This window comes from Trachypithecus francoisi, unplaced genomic scaffold, assembly GCF_009764315.1.
Source record: "Trachypithecus francoisi isolate TF-2019V2 unplaced genomic scaffold, Tfra_2.0 Lachesis_group20, whole genome shotgun sequence".
Taxonomy (NCBI): domain Eukaryota; kingdom Metazoa; phylum Chordata; class Mammalia; order Primates; family Cercopithecidae; genus Trachypithecus; species Trachypithecus francoisi.
Window position 1 is genome coordinate 3,416,110 of NW_022681466.1, and position 21,379 is coordinate 3,437,488.

General features: G+C 41.5%; 1 long non-coding RNA gene across 3 annotated transcripts in view; it reads right to left on the reverse strand.

Moving 5' to 3' along the window:
• The window catches only part of LOC117066609, a 100,142-nt gene that overhangs the window by 52,988 nt on the left and 25,775 nt on the right, over window positions 1–21,379 (reverse strand). Inside the window, exon 2 of one of the 3 annotated variants that reach the window (XR_004430404.1) lies at window positions 10,939–10,995. The exons of the other annotated variants lie outside the window; for them this stretch is intronic. This is a non-coding gene — a long non-coding RNA (uncharacterized LOC117066609). The remainder of the gene's footprint in view (window positions 1–10,938; window positions 10,996–21,379) is intronic. 3 annotated transcript variants of the gene reach the window in all.

Here is a 21,379-nt window from a genome sequence, read left to right on the forward strand (position 1 = left end):
ATCAAACGGGCTGATGGTTTCAGCTGGATAAGACTGGAAGACAGCAAGGACTTGACATTGGAAACGTACTCTCAGACCCTTCTACCTGTGGTAACTGACTTTAGAGCACACCTTCATTCCCACCCTTCTATATTGTAACATGGGACTGAGACTGGGACAGAGGTTAACGAGGCATCAAGCCAATCAAGAATTAGATCCACGTAACTGCATTTAAAATGAGGAAGTAAAAATTACTACAAACAACAAAAAAGTGTATATACGTTAACCAAGTAGCTATACTTCTAGGGTCTTATTTTTAAGGGAAGAAAATGCATTAAAGGTAGAAAAGGAGAAACGTAGGTGGAGAGAGAGGAAGAAAGTTGGATAGGAAGGCATTTTGAACGTCTATCACTATTACATTAGGAACTTTACATGAACCATTTCATTTCCCTCTCACAAAACCTATGAGATTGAGACAATGCTGCTTATTATGGCATCGTTAATAATAGTGAAAAATTGAAAACATCCTTCTTGTATACTGCTAAGAGAGAGTAAGCATTATGCTGCACCCTCATAATGTTTTACCACAGAGCCTTTAAAACCGTTTATAAAGAATTCTGTCCTGATAGGCAATGTTTATAGTATAATGGTAGTAGAAGTATACAGAATTGGTTATGCAATAGAATTACCAAAATAATTATATATTTTACTTGTTTATATGTGTGTATGTATGCAATATAGCTGCATCTTAGTGTCTCTACATGTTTATTAAAAAATTAGTGTTATAAATGGGTGGTGGGATCATGAATTATATTTATTTTCTTCCTACTCTTTTCTAGGCTTTCCAAAATTTTTACAATTAGCATAATTACTTTTACAATAAGACAATGAAAATCTTTAATAGAAATAGCTTATTTACCATGTGCTGTTAATGCTAATATCTGAACATACAGTACTTTGCTAAAACACCATCATCAAAGGAATTGACCGGGCTATATTTGTCAAACAATGACAAACTACAGTCAATTGGAAAACACCTAAAATATGTCAATAAATGCTTTGCTGCTATCAGCTTTGCAATACGCTTTATCTAGTCTCATAAAAAAACATCACGAGGCGTGTGACCCAAACAAATATATATATTCAATGTGTTTCTAGTCTGAAAATAACACACCCTGATAATGTCCTCCATTGCTATTGAGACTACTTTGCAACTAGAAACATTTGCTTAGAAAGTGATTAAAATCTACATATGTTATTGTTATTCCCACTTTTTAAAAATCTAAATAGTAAGTTGTAGTTTGTAGCATGTTTTATTAATCAATGCCAATCCTAAGATAATAAGCCTAAGATAAAGAGTGTCATAAACATTTTAATAAGAACATATGGTGGGGGAAATTGACAGAGCGAGGCCTTTGAAGGGTGATTTTCTTACTCTAAAGCAAGGTCATAAAAGGTGTTGGAAGATGAAAATAGACTGGGCAGGACCCAGTGGTCCATCACCAAGCATGGCAGGCAGGGAGTGGCTTCCTTCCCTCTGCTAAACTCTACAGCCCACCTGTGCCCTCATCAATGGCCTGGGATTCTAAGTTAGAGAGGGCCGAAAAGTGCTAACGAGACAAACAGGAAGGCAAGTCATATTTAATGCCAGGAGACATAACTGATTCGCAGTTTAGCAGCTATAAACATGACTATTCCCAGATAGTCCAGATGGAAGACTTTTCATTATATTCAAGAGTTTAGATTTAGGCAAATAGGGTTCTGTTATCTAGAGGACTCTCTCTTGTTAAATATTCAAGTGTGTTTCCAAGAAAGATTATACAATATCTTGCTTGGAATATTACCATGGATAAGGTAGATATTAAGAGTAAATGATTGCCTATACACAACCATTTGAAAAGCAGTAAAAGACCTGCAACCAAAAGTGTTTTCTTCCTTAAAGTATTATGATACCTAGAGTTTCACCACTGAAAAATTGAGCTAGGCATTATTTTTTTTTCAAGAACCCCATCTAAAAAGGCTAATAGAGGCTGGGCACGGTGGCTCACGCCTGTAATCCCAGCACTTTGGGAGGCCGAGGTGGGCAGATCACGAGGTCAGGAGATCAAGACCATCCTGGCTAACACAGTGAAACCCTGTCTCTACTAAAAATACAAAAAATTAGCCAGGCATGGTGGCGGGCGCCTGTAGTCCCAGCTACTTGGGAGGCTGAGGCAGGAGAACGGCATGACCTGGAGAGGCGGAGCTTGCAGTGAGCCAAGATCGCACCACTGCACTTCAGCCTGGGTGACTGAGTGAGACTCCATCTCAAAAAAAAAAAAAAAAAAATGCTAATAGAGTTGCTAGTGGTAACACAATGCAATGAGTTGCTGACATCTGGCCATGCAACAACAAATTAGCATGTGTTCCTCCATAGATGCAGAGATCTGAAATAGCCAGAACACTGCTCAGAGAAAAGGGGAAAGTCTCCAGAAGAAAAGGAGGCACCAAAAAATCTACAAATGCTGGAAGAAGTAGTCCATGGGAAGCAATGTTGAAAACTGTGTAATCCTCAGTCTCACCTTGGGTGGCTCCTGCATTTGGTGCTCCAAGGCAGGAGGGATGAAATAGTCAGGAACATTCCCTTCAGATCCAGAGTTTCTGCATCCAGTTTTACATCCATTGCAAGTCTCTTAGTGACCTCCTTTCCATTTCTCACACTGTGAATGGACACAGGACCCACCAGAAGGGGAGACAGACATCTTTTGAAGCCAATCTTGATAAAGGAGGTAGTTCCTTTTTACCCCATAGTCAGCCAATTTGTTGCCTATAAGCTAAAAACCAAACCTAAATACTGAATTTGAAACTCAGCACAATGACCACCACCATCTGAGCTCTCTGGAACTTCCAGGTGCTTAACAGCATTTCTCAAACACAGCACTACTGACTTTTGGGACGAGTTAATCCCCTGTTGTGGAGCAAAGGGCTGACAGCTTTCCTGCACAGTGTAGGGATTTCAGTGGCATTCCCGGCCTCTACTCCCTGGGTTTTCGCCAGATGAGAACCACTGCACCAAATGAACAGAAATCTTTATTCTCAAGCAATGCAGGCTACATAAGTGCAGTCTCATCTCATTCAACGCTTTGTGCCAAAGTTCCCCACTGGACTTGCAGCACGATTACAAACTCAGGGGTAACAGCAATGGATGTCTCTTCCAGGTCTATGCAAAAGCTTAAACAATAAAAAGACAATTCCCATGACTAGAAGAGACTTTCCCAAGAAGACCATTGGCCTGTATGTCCAAAAGCCGTTGGGTTCTCTGCATGTGTGGTCCTAATTAGATCTGGGTAGCATTTGTAATGGAGGCATCTACATCTTTGTCTAACTACCTATAGTATGGGGAATTATCTCCATAGGGGACATCTCAGTTGACTCATAGCAGAATCACCATAAACATCTCTCTGATTCCCCATGGTATATTGTCACTCTGATCCCTGGCTGGGTTTGAGAACATATAAAAGGTAGTACAAAGACTCTCTGTCCCATCCTGGTACCATCTTGCAGTGGCTTGTCTGGAGTTAGAACCTACCTATCTCTCGTCTTCAGAGTCGATGAGGTACCTTGGAATCAAAGACCATAAAAGTCAAATCTGGAAGGAACATAAAAGACCACCCAACCAGCCTCTCATTTCATAGCGAAATTGGAAAGGGTTATCAGCTAAAAATGGACTGATCTAGTTCATAGCACTGAGGAAAAAATAGCCTCTAAGCAAGCAGAAACCTCAAACCAATGACAGTCAATCCTGCTTGGGTGGCTCTAGCTCTTTGCGGGAAAGCAGTAAAGCCCTCAAACATTTTTTTTTCTTTTAATATCTCTAACTTGAAAAACTAAACATGGCTTATAGATCATTTTTGAAACTCCAAATGTTTAGAATGGCAAGCATTTTTTTTTTTCCATTCTGAAAGCACTAGACAGACTGGTAGAACCAGGGGAGGCAAAGGTGGATTATTTTTTAAGCCATTCAGTTATCCCCACTTCCTCTGATCCTTTCCCCTCCCCACACCATCCCCTGCTGTCATTTATCAAGACTGCCCCAATCCTGTGGAATTCCACTCATTCTTCATCAGGGCTTTGACCTCCTCCAATCAAACAAGCAGGGTACATTCTGGGAGAGCACTAATGCCAGGGTATCGGGGGTGCAGAGGAGGAAACAATCGATGCTCCAGGACTTTCCCACGCTTAGTGGAATCAATTTTATCGGTGTTTGGACACTGGGTGTCAAGGCTGGTCAGATGGAAGCCAAAGGTTCTGTGGGGGGAGGGAACTGACAAGAGGCTGCTGCTGAGGCTTCAGGCATGGGACAGCTTCCTGGAAGGGACTCGTTCCCTCAAGTCCAGCTCATTCAGAGGGACATGAGGATCACCCTCCGCTAACACAGATGCTGAGGGTCCCTCCCTCTCTCTAAGATGTGAAAACGACCCCAAACAAAGTTCCCAATGTACCCTCTCTGCACTTTAGAAAGCCACAAGGAAATATGGATTGGTTCCAGAAAAGGGCAGATGCCACAGGCACTGGGCCCTGCCTTCATGAGTGCATCGAAACTGTTCATGCAGCTGCCTTCTCTCAATTATCCAAGAGCTGTTAGTCTTCATGGAGTCTTGTCCAAATCTTCTGCCTTTTCTCTTCCTTCGGCTGTTCCCTGGGATCATGATGATTATTGCTCTCATCCAAGGCGAGCAGAAGGTGAAATTCAAACCGGTCAGGCTGCTGCCTGATAGAATGTTCAGAAAGAGAAGGCAGGCGAAGCTGCTGCCTCAGTGGAGACCCTGACCTTCTACCTGCTGTCCCTCCCACTTTCTCAAGGGCACCAGTCTATGCTACACCTCTGGGCTGTGTTCATGTTGCTTCATCGTTCCATGGCCCTTTGTCCCCTGACTCTTGCCATCTACTGAACATCCCTCCTGATAACAGGACTCAGCTCATGCTCCTGGGTGAAGCTGTCCCTAATGTGCACTAGTAAGCTGCCTCTCCCTCAACTCTGTTCCCATTCTGCTAAAAATAAAGTGACTATAATTTTCTGTGAATGTTTGAGCTCCCCTGAAGGCAGATTCATCTTTACCTGATTCATCGTCACGTTCCCTGGCCTCAGCACAATGGGTAGTATTTACTAGACGTTCTATAATTATTCGATGAGCACATTAATCTGTAGATTTTCATAATCAAGATTCTTTCTACTCCTTATAATTCCAGAAACTGGGGCCTTAAGTGGGTGCAAATGTTTGTCTAAACCAATACATTGATTCCTATACAAGAAAATGTTGGTGTGGTCCTTCAGATATTCTGCCAGGTGCCTCCCCATCTAATCCCTGACCGTAGCCTCAGCCCAACTGCTCTGAAGCTTCTAGTACCTGCAAGGCTGGACAAGGGACACTGGCATCACCACCCACAACCCTGCATGCTGCAATCTTCTTCCCACACCAACCCCACTCTCTCTGCCCCAAGCAAGAGGACTATGCAAATGAGAGAAGGCCTAGGATCTCAAGTCCCAGTGACTCACCTGCCAGCTTTAGGCATACGTATATGACCTGTAGACTTCATACTAAATCATCCTCTTCATGATACCAAACATTCTTATGGATGACTGGTACATCCTCTGGTAATCCAAAAGTGTCCTACATACCTGTGTGATGTAGTAAGCTACTGTCTCCCAGCTCCCAAACCTCCAACACCTGCTCTAGGACGCTAAAAGGGACTCTGCAAATCATGTTTTTCCTTTGCTAGTTGCTTCTAACAGATAGATTCTGGCAATAGGAGGCAGTAGAGGGAGACTGGAATCAGGAGAAGGCAGAATGCATCTCCCCACTTTTTTACTTGCTGCTCCCACCAGTGCTACCTAGCAGCAATACTTCATCCTTACAGCAGTAGTTGGATACAGTCCCTATCTCCTAGAGTCAGCCTCAAAGTGCTTTCTCAGAGGTGCAAATTCTAGGAAGTCAGTATTACTCCTTCCTCAGATGTTTGAATTCCAGCTCTATAAGATCCCTCCTTCAATCTCCTGACATGCCATCAGCAGCCATACAGGGCCTTCCTCCCAGAGATTGGACTTCAACTCCTCAAGGCCCTTCCTCTGATCCTTTAGGTTACAATAGACCTAATCTTTTCCCTTATTCCCCAGCCCTGGTGGGAGTAGCTTCTTCCTGCAGTTACTATCTCTGTGTTATCTCATTGTTCCCATTTAGTTACTTCAGCCTTCCAAAAAGGCTGAAATATATATAACCAACTTCCTAAATTAAATCCCCTCTGTTGAAACACCTAATATGCTTTCTGTATTCCTGCATGCACCTTAACTAACACAATATCCCAAAATTCTTTCTGGTTGTTACCTATGGGAGAAATCTGAAAATCAACTCAACGTAATGCTTAGGAAACAAGAGGTGCTGGAGAGGATTTGGAGAAGTAGGAACACTTTTACACTGTTGGTGGGACTGTAAACTAGTTCAACCATTGTGGAAGACAGTGTGGCGATTCCTCAAGGATCTAGAACTAGAAATATCATTTGACCCAGCCATCCCATTACTGGGTATATACCCAAAGGATTATAAATCATGCTGCTATAAAGACACGTGCACACGTATGTTTACTGCAGCACTATTCACAATAGCAAAGACTTGGAACCAACCCAAATGTCCATCAATGAGAGACTGGATTAAGCAAATGTGGCACATATACACCATGGAATACTATGCAGCCATAAAAAAGGATGAGTTCCTGTCCTTTGTAGGGACATGGATGAAGTTGGAAACCATCATTCTGAGCAAACTATCACAAGGACAGAAAACCAAACACCACATGTTCTCACTCCTAGGTGGGAATTGAACAGTGAGATCACTTGGACACAGGATGGGAACATCACACACTGGGTCCTGTCATGGGGTTGGGGGAAGGGGGGAGGGATAGCATTGGGAGATATTACCTAATGTAAATGACGAGTTAATGGGTGCAGCACACCAACATGGCACATGTATACATATGTGACAAACCTGCACCTTGTGCACAGGTACCCTAGAACTTAAAGTATAATAAAAAAATAATAATAATAAACAGAATGGCAGCAGAGTTTAATTCACATATTTCACTATGGTTTTGACACTAGTGAAATACTAGTATCAAGTATATGTTGGACAAGTATCAAAGTATACTTGTCCAAAGTTATTTGGACAAGCCTAAAACCTCCTTGAGTTTCTAGTCTTGAAACCATAGTGGGAACAGATAACCTCAGCTTCTTGCTCTGTCTTAAAAATGCAGCAAAAAGACAGTCCATGTAAAAGAGCTTTAAGGTCTATGTTAGAAAAGCACCATCAGCAATACATAACTACTTTGACTAACAGGCTGCAAAGACACTCCCTAGTTTTGGCCTCAGCAGGCTCTGCAAAACAGTGTTTTCACCTATGCCAACCACATAGGAAATATTTCAGAGCTGCTGCTTTGTGAAAGGTTCACACCTTGATGGGAAGAGGTTTAAATCTCCCATTTCCTGTATCAATAACAGCATGATCACCTATTTTCAAAATAAGGTTCATTCTCAATGTTGCAATGCCAGGTAGGCCATCCTCTCTGCTGGGAGAAGTACTTGTTGGAGGCTGTCAGTTTTGAGAAAAGGATGAGAAGCAGAGGGGAGGGAAACAGTGGAGTAAGGATAGGAAGGGTTTTTTTTTCACATTTGGAGCTATGCCAAGGTGTTAAATTCCCATTAAGAATGGCTAGATCTGGAAGAAACTTGATGGATTAGTGGAAAGTGGAGGTGGGGGGAGAAGGCGGCACCATCAATTGCTGAAATTGGCCCCAGACAGGTTTCCTCATTGTTCTGCCAATTGGTTTTGCAATAAATTGGAGGAAATTTGGCGAGATATTCAACCAGGGCATGGACAGTGTACTGGGACCAAAATAAACAACAGTGAATAACTTGGCAATTTTTCATTGGATATTTCAGAAGTGAGTTATGAGACACCACGTTGTGAGTTATTTCTTATAAGTTTACATAGTGAGAATTAAAATAAGGCGATAGATGACAAGTTTTGCTCTTAAAATTTGGGAGGCAAATACCAAATACGAAATCCAGTTATGAAACATACAATGACCTGGATAAGAAAAACAGAATAACGTCAGATATTTGAAATGACATAGCATAGAGTCAACATATTGAACTCAAAGGATTTACCCCAGAAACTCCACATACGGAAACTACCCAGAATATCTAGTAACTGAGGATATTTTTTCTAGAAAAAGATATTCCTGATATGCAGCCATTGTTATGTTTTCTGGAATGAGTATCTATGAATTAACAGAGATTTTTAATAATTTGTTTACTGTGAACTCTTTTGGAAATTTGGTGAAGCCTATGGACTTCTTTTTAGAATTACATGTGTAAATGCATAACTTGAAACACATTGAATTATAAAATAAATTATATGGCAATGCAGTTGAGATCTAAAAATATTTAGGAAATAAAATTGTGAAACATAACATGTATGCTTCCTTATTAATGCATTCAATAACAAGACCTGAAGGTGGGTCTACTAACTACCATAATTTTGAAGTAGTGAGGAGTATAGATGATATCTTGAGATTTTTACAACACTACAATGTGATATAAAAAATCTATGATTTTTGTTGGTGATAAAGCCTTAGTTATGACCAATACTATTGTGTCTTGTCACATACACTTATAAGGAAAAGAAATACTACATTTCAAATAGAGGTTAGAAAAAATAAAGGTAATTTTTTCTTATCCTAACTTAAGGATTCCAAGAATTCTATTCATAGATCTTGTTTGTAGGGACCTATGGACACTGAGCTAAGGATTCATGGACAACTCTTAGACCTAAATATTCACATGACTTTTAAATATTCTTTTTTTTTCTATTTTCCCAAAAGATTTACTCTATTCATTCCAAACAAATGGTTTCCTTCTAACATAAATCAAGTAAGACCACACCCTTATTAAAGGGTGTGAAAAATGTTAGGCTATCTTACAGAACAAAATTAAAAAGTCTCTTAAACTTAATGCTTATTATTAGGTGAAAGAAAATCTGAAATGCTATATGCTATATGAGTCCAACTATATGACATTCTGAAAAAAAGCAAAACATTGGAGACAATAAATAAATGAGTGGTTGCCAGAAGTTGGGGGGAGGGAGGGATGGATAGGTGAAGCAGGGGGATTTTTAGGGCAGTGAAACCACTCTGTACGGTATTATAATGGTGGATACGTGTCATTATACATTGGTGCAAACCCATAGAATATACAACACCCAGAGTGAACCCTAATGGAAACTATGGGCTCTGGGTGATAATGATGTGTCAATGTAGGCCCATTGGTCGCAAGGAATGTACCACTCTATGTGGTGTGTTAATAGTGGAGGAGGCTGTGCATGTGTGTGGGGGCAGGGGGCTACAAGAGTTACAAAAAGTATAATAACTCTCTATACCTTTTGCTCGATTTTGCTGTGAACCTAAAACTGCTCTAAAAAAAAATACAACCTAATTGTTTTTCTTTAAAAAGAGAACAATTAAAAAGAAAAACAAAGTCTCCTCTTCCCACATTCTCCAATTTCCATAAGGAAGGGAGAACAGCACCCTCATGGGCTAAGCACGACTGCAGCCATGTGCCCGAGAGGAAGGTAGGATGTAATCGGTAGAAAAGTGGAGGGCGTTGATTCCGCCATGAACTCCCCATTAGATATGTGTCTATCAGAAACTTTTTATGTCTTGTTCCTAGTCAATAGAGGGTTTGTTCACATAGCTCCTACCCCTATTTTGTTCTCACTTTACAGAAATGTTCCACCCCAAATCAGCAATGGTACCTGAACCACCTCAGTCCCTGGTGGACACTATTTTTCATACACACCTTGAGGAATGTCCTGGAGGAATCGATTGGCAATCAGCAGACTAGAAATGCTCATGGTAACTTGTGGATTTCTCCTTTAGCTCCTTTGGGGGATGTTATGGATATCATGCCTCCACGGCCAGACTGTTAGGGAAGTTTAAAATCAGAGGTGGTTACCAGGGAGTGGGTACCTGGAGCACCATAGAAGCAGGGGGCTCAGACCTGTCACACACAGTCAGGAACTCCATCAGCAGCTGATGTTGGCAAGATCCTGAGACCCTTCCAAAATACCAAAAGCAAATTCATCTCTTCCAAACAAGCTTCCATAAACTCGGTTATTAGAGCCTGACCAGTTCAGATGGCTGGGTTCATGGAAATGAACACCATTTTTCTTGTGACCAACTCAGAGTTTCCAGTCTAACAGCCACAGCAAGTGGCTTGATCTCTTTTCTACTCAAGTTCACAAAAAGGCAACAGGTCCTCAGAGGGTTGAGCATGTCTGCATTTTCGTAAGAGGAGATAAAACAGAGGTAATGTGCAGTAATGAAAATCCTTTGGGGGCACTGGGAACTCAGATCACTTAATTTCTATGTGCAAGTCCTGACTTCTCTGCACCTTGACTTTTCTATCTGTAAAACACACCTAGCGAACTTGACTTCTAAGCGTGTGATGTGATGTGGCTAAAGAAGTCCGCACAGCTGGGAACTGTTCATCCCTTGAGATTATTCACTCATGTTGCTCCCTGTGTCTCTTACTTTCCTTCTCTACACATCTATGCATTGCCAACTTAGGATACTTGCAAACAGCTATAAAAACTGAATCTGGGTCTCTCAGATCCTTCCACAACTTTTTAGATATAGAAATACTGAAACAATCAATGCCTGGAAACTAATATATCAACCTCAAGAATGGATTGAAGAGTGTGTGTGTGTGTGTGAGTGTGCGTGTGTGTACATGCATATATGCATATTTTCCAAATCACTTTATTTTTTGACAATGGCTACAAGAGTTACCAAAAGTATAATCACTTCTTTTTTGGTTAATTACATTATGCCTTACTAAAGACAAAAAATAATCTGAAGACTAAATCTTACCCATCTTTGTTTTTTTCTCAATCAATGTCACCAAGTGTATCAGTGGATTGTTTTTGGCTGCAAGAAACAAAACACCCAGTTAAAAGGGGTTTACACAGTAAGGACACACCAGTAAGTGAGGAAGTAGGTGGCTTCAGGAAGGGTTAATTCAGCAACTCAATAATTGGTCTCTTTCAGAGTCTCCTGGCTTTCCCTGATGGTTGCAATTTGTCTGTCTCAGCATTAGGCATTAATTCTTACATGGCTGGTCAAGGCAAAAAGGAAAGGCCAATTTTGATGAACTGTTTTATGCAATATTTCGCAAGAGCGCCCAGCAAATTCCTACTGTCTTTCTCGTATGCCAAGTCTAGGATGCCCACCTCTAAGCCAATCGCTGGCCAAGGGATGCTCAAGAGTATTATGATTGCCTCAGGTCAATCAAGTTCCCTCCCTTAAGATCCTCCTGGTCTGGCCGGGCGCGGTGGCTCAAGCCTGTAATCCCAGCACTTTGGGAGGCCGAGACGGGCGGATCACGAGGTCAGGAGATCGAGACCATCCTGGCTAACACAGTGAAACCCCGTCTCTACTAAAAATACAAAAAAAAAAAACTAGCTGGGCGAGGTGGCGGGCGCCTGTAGTCCCAGCTACTCAGGAGGCTGAGGCAGGAGAATGGCGTAAACCCGGGAGGCGGAGCTTGCAGTGAGCTGAGATCTGGCCACTGCACTCTAGTCCGGGCGACAGAGAGAGACTCCACCTCAAAAAAAAAAAAAGATCCTCCTGGTCCACCTGCCTTGACACATTGCTGTTTAAACCTCGACCCAATCAAGGTTCTGCTAGGAAGGGAATAGCAGGGACTGGACACTGGGTAGATAATCAATAGTTGCCTAGTTACAATACTTTCTTCATTGCTTAAATATGTCTGTTTGAACACAAACTGTACAAACATTCTTAACTGAAGAACAGATTACACAGTTGTCTGCAATTGGAACAGAAATCTGTCTACATGACAGAGGTCTGGAAGTCCTTTTCATAAATTAAATTCAAGGCAAATTTTCTAGTTTCCAACTGTTAAAAAACTTTATCTAAGCTATTAAAATTCTAACATTCTTACAAAGCTAATCTTTCCTCCAAGGGCCTCTCTTTTTTAGTGGTCATAAGACTGAACTGCCAATCAAAGATCTAAATATGTATCAATAATTATTAATAACTAAAACTGATCATCTTTCATCACTTCTGTTTTTATCAGACAAAAGAAATCAAATAAATCAAACATTGCTGAGATTGGAATGATTATAACTAAACTCAGCTCACAATGAAGTGGTGTATGTGCACATATGTGTGTGTGTGTGTGTGTGTGTGTGTGTGTGTGTGTGTTGTGGTATTAGTCATCAACTACCCATGCTGACCTGTTTGCAATATGGCTTGTTGATATGATTATTTGAATAAAGCTATACATTTCAAGTCCACTTAGGAAACCAATCAGCAATAGCCCTGAATTCAGTAATAGCTTAGATATTTTCACAAGGACCAGGCCAAGTGTGTAGTCAGCCATGTTTAGCTTTACACTGACATTGGAATCAATGTCCGAAAAAGGGAAAGCAAAGATATTCAGAGAAAACAACTCCAGAGTCAAAGGAGGTTTCATGCCAACTGAAAACACACTTGTAAAGAAAATGAATGTCTGTTTTTCTGCTCTTTTAACCCCTTACAGAACTCTCTCAATCAGCATCCTCCGCTCTCCAGCCTGCAATGTTTTCATCTCGCCTCCCAGTGAGCTAGGGCTTCTTTCCTAAATGGACAACTAGCATTGCAACCTTCCTCCTCCCCTCCCCACCAAAGCTTACCTATCCTGGGTCCTGTTCCAAGATGACCCTACTTGAAGTGATGGAAGTGAATCCTAAAGATGAAATTAAATGTCACTGTGCTCATGGGCAGTAACGGTTTGGGAACAAGACTTGCAATGGAGTAGTTGCTTACAGTCATGCCCAAAAGGAGTAATTCCTCCTGCGGATCGCAGGCATCTCAGAGAGGGAGGTAGGTAGAGAGCTCTATTTGGGACAGGAGACGTGTCTCCCAGATCAGACCAAGGTGGTCCTTCAGTTCCATTTAGGTTTCTGGACAGCTCTGATGACAAGGACAGAGGTTTGGTCACATGGAGGTCTTGAGCCCAAGTCTCTCCACTTTCAACATGCACAAGTCACAGACACAGCCCTCAGAACCTCTACAGCAAAAGGCTGAGTCCAGCCCAGACTCCACAAACTCGCTCTTCCCTCGCAGGCCAAATAAGAACTAATTTTAAACCACCACAACCCAGCTTGGGGAAAAGGCCCAGGAAAGCTCTGCAACGGAACAGACAAAACTGTGCACTCCACCCAAGCTGTTTACCTCTCCACGGAGCCTTTCAGGGACTAAACACTGGTCTGGGGTTTGGGACGTCGTCCATTCTATCCTGAAATTCCCTTTTCAGGTTAGGATTAGGAAATCCATCCCCACACCGGTCCCCACCTAGCCAGAAGCTCCTGCCTTTGTCCCCTTTTTGGTTTTCATTAAGAATTCAAGTCTGGATTCCTCTAACAGAAGAGCTGAAGAAAGGGTCCTGCTAAAATTTGTCTACACTGTATACATGCTTAAGCTAGAAGCTTCTGAATCAGTCAGGGTTCTCCGGAGAAAGAGAACCAAGAGCAGATTTTATATATATCATATATATCATATATATATAATTCATATCATTAAGAAAAAACAATAATTTATAATTGCTATATAACATAATATGGAATGTAATATATAATAATATGGAATATATACATTATATTCCATATTATGTTATATAGCAAATTATAAGTTATTATAAATACATGTATTTATTATGATTATATCAAATTATAAATTATTATAATTTATTTATACATAAATTTACATGTATTTATAATTTATAATTGGACATATAATATAGAATACAATATATAATGTAATATACATTTTATTAGAAATAGCATATAATTATTATATAAAGGTAACAAATTGTGTGATATAGTTTATATAAAATAATACAATAACTTATAATATAAAATACAAGTATTTATTAGCTCATTTACTTTCAGGAATTAGCTCATGCAGTTGTCAGGGTTAGAAAGTCTAAAATTCATAGGGCAGGCTGGCAGGCTGGAAATTCCCGTGTGAGTTGAGGCTGCAGTCTGAAGGCAGAATTTCTTCTCCAAGTTTTTGGTCCCAGGGCCCTCCAACTGATTGGATGAGGACCACCCACATTATCCAAGGTAATCCTCTTTACTTAAAGTCAACAGGTTGTAAAAGTTAACATCCACAAAATACCTCCTTAGCAACACTTAGATTATTGTTTGATTAAATGACTGGATAGTGCAGCCTGTCCAAATGGACACATCAACTTAACCATCACAGCTTCCAGTGGCTTTGCTGGTATCTGAATCTCTATGAAATTCTTGTATGATAGAAGCTTTGGGGTTATTCAAACCTCTTAGGCTATATAAAGCCACAGACTTAGTGGATCTGGGATACACGATGTAACTCCACCCTAGGTCAGGCAGTGCCACCCCAGAAACAGAGCTCTCAGTACCCAAATAAAGTAACAATAAAACTCTCAGGTTGAATGCCTATTATGTGTTAAGCAATTTGCTAAGCGTGGCAGCAGCAGCATTCGACAGAAGCTACTTCACTGAAATCAGTCCCTCACGTTCTTCCTTTAGAGATGAGGAACATCTGAGGCTCAGAAAGGTTCTGTTACTTGTCTGAGGTCACACAGTGTTTTCAGTGGGGGATTAAGATTTGAACCCGACTGTTCTAACCGCTGAGGCCTGCGCCGTGTCCTGGAGAAAAATGTTATCTCCAAGTCTAAAACTGGATAGATAAGGAATTTCTTCATTCTTCCCTTCCACCTTCCTTTCCTGTCTTCTTTCCCTCCTTTCTTCCCACCTACCTCCCTACAACTGTTATAAACGTCTCCACTGGGCACAGCCCTGAGTTCCCAAGTTAGCAGCTGGGGAGAGGGGGTGGTAATAGGGAGGGGAGGACACAGTTGAGATGCCGAGTGTTTTCAACTAGCAACTAATCAGGGTAAAGCAGGAAGAGAAGTTTTGAGTTGCAAAACGTGTTTTTGCCAAAACTAAAAATTTGGCCCTGAAATGTTAAAATGTTACCTCTGGCCAAAGATGCCCTGGAAACGTCTACCTTTACTCACACTCGCACTTATCCTGATGACATTTTGATGCAAACTTTCTCTGACTCCCAGACTAGAAGAGGCCGAAGGATGCTACCCAAATCAGTCCCTGTCTTCAAGCAAAAGTGCTCACTGCATTTCAGATCTTCTCAGAGGAAGAGTCCAGTCTCACCTAAGACACCCACCTGCACAGTAAATGACACGTGACATTGTCATGGCAGCTTTCGTCCTGACCCAGCCTTAGGTAGGACTGACAAATCCACTGCGTGCTCACTATTGGGTCATGCGACATTTGGAATCGGACACCTGACAACACTGCCCTACAGAAAGGCTAATGGAAACAGAGGCTGCAGCCATGGCCCAGGAAGGATGGTCTTTCGCACACCTGGGGCAGCCTCTGCCACAACTTATTCCTCCAAGGAAATCAACACAAATGAAAACTGGCTGATGTTCTGGTCCACCAGAGGCTGAAGAAGAAAACCGCAAAATGGAGACTGCCCAATTCTAATTTAATTCAGAAGAACAAACAGGGCATCACTCAGTAGACTTCAAATCCCCAGTCAGAAGATTTTGTCCGTGAAGTAAATTGTTTCATGGGCCATCTACCCCACCTACTCCTTCTTGCCACAGCAAGGAGGTGAAAATAGCTCTTGAAGCCATGGTGAGTGACATTCTCGTGACTACATTGTTGTCAGTGTTGATCTTGTACTTTTTAAAAATGTCAAGTCAAATACACAATAGGAAAAATTTATTTATAAAGTAGCTACAGTACTGCTATGTGAGGCTCGCATTCTCTCTCTCTGCTCATGTCACTCAAGACTCTGCTCAAATGCCGCTTCCTCAGAGAAGTCTTTCCTGGCCACCCAACACTCTCTTTCCCTCAAGATCTGCTTTATTTGCTTTGTGACATCAAACTGTATGTTTGTTTGTTTCCTTATGATGTGTCCCCACGACTGGAATGTAACCTCTATGCAGATAGGGGCATTCATTTAATCACAGCTGTGTTCTAAGCATTTAGAACGATATCTAGTATGTAGGACGGGCCCGGTAAATACTTGTTGAATGAATGTGTCAATGGACGGGTCCAAGAATCAGTCATTTAAAAGACCCTGATGAAAATGAGCCGCCCTGGGGTTTGATATTTGAAGTTGCTCTTATTGGAGAGCTAGTCTGAACATTCTTGACCACAGTTTCAAATCCCAAGTGTTAAGATTACACTGGTGTCAGGGAAGCTCTGACTTGGCTGGTCAGCAAACCAGCTGTGGAATTTTTCTACTTGTCACACGGACAAAAATGTCCTTGAAGAGGTATCTAGTGGAAAGTTTGAGATCAAGTGCTGAAAATCAGATGGCCCAGGTCCCAGTCCTGGATCTGGCGCTTCCTAGATGAACCTTGAAATACTGATTTAACATTCCAGTGTTTTAGTTTCCTTGTCTATGAAACAGGGATGATACCCATTGTATCTACTTCGTAGGGTTTCATGTAAGGAAAAATAAGCAAATACATGTAAGTCACATTTACTGGCACTTAAGGGAGAGCTCAATAAAGGGCTAGTTATTGTTAATATTATAATTTTGAAAAACTAATGGAAACATATTATTTAATCTAGGGCTAGTGCTTGGGCAAGGCAAGTGAAGCACCTAGGAGGCAAAATGTTAAGGAGTGGCTCACTCTCAGGTACTGACCGTGCCCCTGTATGACTCTGAGAATCATTACATTTTGAGTGCTAGGTACACCACACACCTCACCCCAGCCCCAGCTCTTCAAGGAAAAGATGAGCAAGAAATAAAACAATGTGGTACAAAAAACGTTCAATGCAGTTGGTCTCGTGGTTTAACGATGTTTATAGAAAACACCTGACTCCAGTGAAATACAATTCACGAGAAGAGCCAAAGCTCATACAACCACAGGACCACAGTTGCATTTTTGGTGAATGTATTCCTAGAGGTCTCTGGATAACATCCTTTCTGATAATGAGAACAGTGGTTCTCAGGGCCAACATTCATACTTGCTTGAGGCTCCTAGGGCTTCCACCCAATATGTCTGTAGGCAGGTCTATACACACATTATGCAAAGAGAGATTTTTGAGATGCACCCATAAAGACAAAATTTTATCATTAGAAAAAAAGTGCATTTGTAAATGTCATAACAATAAAATTATGCTCCAAGACTTTGGACAAGATCAAAGTAGTATGAGGAAGGGGCTACAGGAAGAACCTCAAAATCATCAGATGCCCAACTTTTCCAAACATAATATAAGGAAAATGACTAGTATGGTTTATTCCTATATATCATTGTATTAGTCTCTTTTCACGCTGCTGATAAAGACATACCCAAGACCGGGCAATTTACAAAAGAAAGATCTTTGATTGGACTTATAGTTCCACGTGGCTGGGGAAGCCTCACAATCATGACAGAAGGCAGGGAAGAGCAAGTCACATCTTACATGGATGACAGCAGGCAAAGAGAGAGAGCTTGTGCAGGAAAACTCCCCTTATAATAACCATCAGATATTGTGAGACTTAGTCACTATCATGAGAACAGCATGGGAAAGACCTGCCCCCATGATTCAATTACCTCCCACTCAGTCCCTCCCACAACACGTGGGAATTCAAGATGAGATTTGGGTGGGGACACAGCCAAACCATATCAATCATGATGTAGTTCGTGCCATGTCATGTGGATAAACCAACCCTGCTCTCTCTAACCACACAGCTGACTGCTTTATGGAATGGCTGAGAAGTCACAGAACCAGATACAAAGAAGGCTATTTCTGGGATATGCTATCCTAAATTTTGCCCACCAAGGTTTTCCGTGTAGAATGGTGGCAGATAAGCCCAATTTCCTCTCTTTCAGGAAATATGAATATTAAGCAAACCAAGACAAGATTGATCTCTAAAGTCCAGTTCTCTATGAAGGTTGCTATGCCTCACAGTCCTGGGGCTACTAGGATCCAGAGAGATAGCATCCCTTTCTCCCCCTCAGCATGTAACAATCTTGCAATAAATCCCCATTACAGAAAGTAAACTGAGTGGAGGTCCTCTTTGCAGAGCCTAACATAAGGTTTCATATTTATCCATAATCTCCAAATATACTAATAAATTTTGGTAATAATACAATTATCAAACTAAAAAGATAAAATGAAAAAAAAGGCGAGGACCAGGCATAGTGGCTCACTCCTGTAATCCCAGCACTTTGGGAAGCTGAGGCGGGAGGATTGCTTGAGCCCAGGACCAGTCTGGGCAGCCTGCTAAGACACTGTCTCATAAAAAAAAAAAATACAGAAATTAGCCAGGTGTGGTTGTGAGTGCCTGTGGTCCCAGCTACTTGGGAGGCTGAGGTGGGAGGATCACTTGAGCCTGAGAGGTTGAGGCAGCAGTGAGTTATGATTGCACCACTGCACTCCACAGAGTGAAACACTGTTAAAAAAAAAAAAAGGCTAAAATGCCAAGAACAAATGTGTCTGTCTCATCATGTTCTTCTGGCATAGATTACTGATTTTTACAGAGTTAATGAAAATATCCACATGATATTCATGGTGCCTCCACATTTTAAATTATTTTTCCACTGTGCTTGTAAGAAAACTGAAGCTCAGATCTATAGTTTGTTATTATAATCAATATTTTAGTGACCAACTTTCAAATATGCCATTTTGGCTGCTGAACCATTTAACTAAGTCAAAGGCTACACAACACATTCGGCCATCTTTATTTCTTCTCTTTCTCTCTTTGGCCAAAAGGTGGTAGTAGGTAATCAACTGATAGACTGCCTTTCAAAAATGGAGGTCAAAATGCTCACATCCAGGTTCCAGATGTCCTGGTTAAACAGCTGGAAGTGGAATTTGACTCCCATGGAAAGAGTTTAAGCCATGATTTAGTCATTGACCTCCAATGTTTGCTCTGACTTCTTACAGGGGAGTTCGAAGTGGAACTGTGAAGTTTCCCAAGCTCCATGCAGGTCACTGAAGTCCACCCTGCAAACAGCAGTCCTTCACCTTCTGAAGACCTGTCACCTATGAAGCAGCAAGGAAGGAATTTCTTGTCTCTGCTTCCTGGCACAGTCATTACCTGTGATCTTCTATCCCGATTGGTTGACCCTAGCAACTGAGTCCCAAGAAATATGTATTTAGTGGACTGAATGAATTGGACAATTGAGTCAGAAAAAGCAACAAGAACTCCCAAGGTTAAAACAAGTCCAGGACTACACTCCTCTCTTCCTGCCTCTCCACATTGAACTGCAGTTTCTAGAGAGGACTGAGCAAAGAGATGCTGGTGTCTTTGACTTCAGGGAAGAGCAATGTCAAGGAGAGAGGTCAGCAGATTTTTTAAAATTTATATTCACCTGTCACTGTCTAGCCTGCCGTCGCGGTGGGTGAAGACAACATTTAGGGATTCTAGTGCTAGTAGGATACAAACAACATTTCTATTTTGTTATTAAGTAAAGAAATACCCCTCTTGATCAACCTTCTCCTTCCTAGTGTGCAGAATGACTTACAGCTAAGGTAAATGGTCGCTCAGGAACTCATAGCACTGCCCACTTCCAGGTAGCTTCAGCTGAGCATTCAGCAGAACACAGCATAAGGGCTAAGAGTGAGCAGAAAGCCCCCAAACTCAGCACCTGTCTTTTTAGTATCTCATAGAGAAAAATAAATGCAGGAAGCATACCTCTGGACTGAAAGTGGGGAAAGCATGCACTCTTCTGAGGTTAGGGCCAGGATGCAGCAACAGCTATGGTTGGCTGGACTCCTCGACACCGAAGAAGAAAATGCCATATGCTTTCAAGGAGCCTTCTGGAGTACTGAACTAGGACATAAAAATATTCAACTGCTCTTGCCATTTGAATGGGGAAATATATGGTCCTAGGCCTGCAGCAAGAGAAGTGGTGCATTCCACCCAGCATTCTCATTCTAAAATGCAAATTGGATCATGTCTGTCTTCAGCTTCATGGTTTTCATTGATTTTGGATGAACTGTAAAGTCTTTAACATTGCAGAGAAGGCTTTTTCTGGTCTGGCCCTGGCCTCTTTCCCCAGGTTTATCTCTCACTTCATCCCATACCTGCACTGGCCTTCTGTTTTCCAACTATCTTATTGACCTGCCATTCCCAGAACCCACCATGTTTTCTCTTATACCTGGATTTTACACACGTTGTTCCCTCTACCTGGAACATATTTTCCCCACCCATCCATTTTCTGGTTAACTTTTACTGGACTAAAAAGCATACGACAGAAAACAAACAGTACCAGCCGTCAGCTGACAGTTTTTGCATTATATTAATATTTTCTTTCTCTGAAGCTCCAGAGACCAAAACTGTACAAGACAACAAATCAAGCAATCCCACATGGTAAATAATTTTTCACCAATAAAAGTTAAATATAGTTCATATATGCTTATATTATACAAGTCTTCTAGGAAGACAGACATTAATGATGCAAATTTTAATGCTCATTTATTTTAAAAAATCCATGTATAATATTAGCAGATTATTCCTTTTGGAGTCAGATACATGTGGCTTTGAGTATCAGCGCTGCCACTTACTAGCAGTATGATGTTACACAAATTATCAATCCCTTTGTGCTTCAAACTTCTCATCTGCAAAGTGGAAATCATCCTAGCACCCGCCTGATGGATTTCTTGTAAGGATCAAATGAGATGATAAGAATGAAGTGCCTTGTGCTATTTACCAGGCACGCAGTGTACTCAGTCACCTCAGTGAATGATCACTGTTGTCATCATCATCATCAATATATATCAACAGCCCTGCTGCGTCTTTCTATGGTGGCTCCTGGTGCTTTAAAACTTGATATGCTGATTCCATTCTGCAGCTACCAAAGCCTTTTGGGGGTTAACTTAACCTTGATCACTCCTGAAGAGCATCCAACCACCACCTTCACCTTGGGCAACAGGAAACCACAGGGCTCTTCTCAGGTGGTTATTCCCAGGAGGGGGAACTTACTAAGACATACCAGGGGTCCTAATCAACAGAATAATTAAACAGGGAGGCAGCCCTCTTCTGCAATCCCTGACATCTAAAGAGTCTGTCGCCCTTTTCTAAGCCTATTCACATTTGTATGTCCAACTTGAGGGAACCAGGGCAGATATTACTCCTCTCATCATTTTAAAATGAGGAAACTGAGGCACTTAAAGACAAGCTGCCCAAGCTCACATAAGTGAACTGTTCAGCTTTTTCTTCAGATTACCCCATCCCATGCCCACTGTGCACACACCCTGAGCAGCAGCCCCTAACCTCAATATCCTCTACCTTTCCCAGA